This window comes from Tinamus guttatus, unplaced genomic scaffold (genome assembly GCF_059628265.1).
Source record: "Tinamus guttatus ecotype Peru unplaced genomic scaffold, ASM5962826v1 Tinamus_guttatus_pri_ptg000414l, whole genome shotgun sequence".
NCBI classification, from domain to species: Eukaryota; Metazoa; Chordata; class Aves; order Tinamiformes; family Tinamidae; genus Tinamus; species Tinamus guttatus.
Genome location: NW_028288948.1, coordinates 40362 through 42123, shown reverse-complemented (window position 1 = coordinate 42123; position 1762 = coordinate 40362).

Genomic DNA, 1762 nt, shown 5'->3' with positions numbered 1-1762 from the left:
GCCACAGGGGAGTGTTTTCTTTCTGGTTCAGGAGCACTGGTGCTGGTGCCATTTCTGAGGTTGCTGGCCCGTTCTCTTCTTTTACCTCCTTGGAATGGTTGCAATTCCAGAGTGTTTCTTGTCCATAAAGTGAAGGCTCTTGGTAAAGCTGTCAGCCTAATGCATCAAATGGAAAGTTTCTCTATTTTGTCTACTTTATTACCTCCTTCATACTAAGACCAGTGTATTAACATGCTATTGCACATTATGGCTTGTATGCCCATGGTGTCCTGATACCCTACATGAGTAGTCATTGAGATATTTCTCATTTGCAATTTGTGGAAGTTAATAAATGAAGTAATAAATTGAAGAAGTAATAAAAATGGGCAGAGTGAGGATGAAAGCTGTGGCTTATATTATTTTTAAAATATCTTAAAAGTTTGGACCATTCCCTTTAGTAGACAAAAGTTGCAAGAGGATCGAACAAATGTCAAAATCTCTAGTGCTGTGAGGTTATGATTAACAGTTTTATTAAATGGGATCAGTTACCTCCCAGCTGCCATCAGAAGCAAATTTGGGTATGATTGGATTTTAAAAAGATTGAAGGCTACTGCTTCAAAGCATAACCCATTACAGTAAAGTAATTCTTTTACAGTGCATTCTGCTGCTTATGTATAAATTAAATGAAAATACCTGCCAAGCTTGTCATAAAAGTCTGCCTAAAGTCACTCTGCAAATCCCTGTTCAGGTACCTAAACAATCAGGCTACAGGAAGCAGCTACAATTTCTTCATTCTTAAAAAGTCTGGCCATTTGACCTCAATATTTCAGTTAGAAGAATAATCTAGGTCAAAATAAGAACTTTATGAATGTTTGTAGGCCACTCAAATCTTCACACTGGATATCACAGTATATATCTTAATTAATGTAGTATCTCTGTTTTCTCTATATTCCTGCATGTGTCTAGCTTTGAGTGAAATATTTTTTGCTCTCTACAGAATATTGTAAATTAATTCAGTTCTGAAAAGCATTATCATGAATTGTTTTACAGACCTCTAACCAATACAGTAAATGCTAAAGTCAAATTATTTGTATTTAAGTGAATATGGAGCTTCATTCTTGTTGTTATAATATCCCCAGAGCTTCATAGGTCCTGCGTTTGTGAAGGTGAAATTGTGTATTTATGCTGTGCATCTTCCATCCTGAAAATTTTCAAATCCATTTACTATGTTATGTGCTAAGCTGCATGTAGCCATCTGCTAATACAGGATTATTAGTGAACAGAGACAGATTGTTGCCAGATACGTTTCCCTCGTTGCACATGTTCAGTCAAGGCTGTTCAATCATCCTCACTGTTGAGTAGCCCTGCATGAATGTACAACAGTACTTATAAATGGTTCATTTGGGCTTGAGGATGTCTCTGCACAGGTGCACCAACTTCATCCTCTTGTTTCGTAGAATCATAGAATCATTAAGGTTGGAAGGGACCTTTAGAGATCATCTAGTCCAACTCCCCTGTTTTTGTGTTTGAAGTGAATGGTGGATCATTTAGTCTCAGGAAAAACAAAAACAACAACAACAACAACAACAAAAAAAGGTCTCCTTTAGAGTAAACTCTTATAACTCTTATAACAAGGCCATGGAAGGCTCATCTGCCTTTCTATGTTCATGACTGTGCCTCCCTGTATGCCCAGGACAGGGCTCAATGCATGGCAGATGTTGCCTTTCTCCATAGCTCCTTCCTTCCTCCCTCCCTCCCTGTGAAAAGGCCATGGTGCACTTGG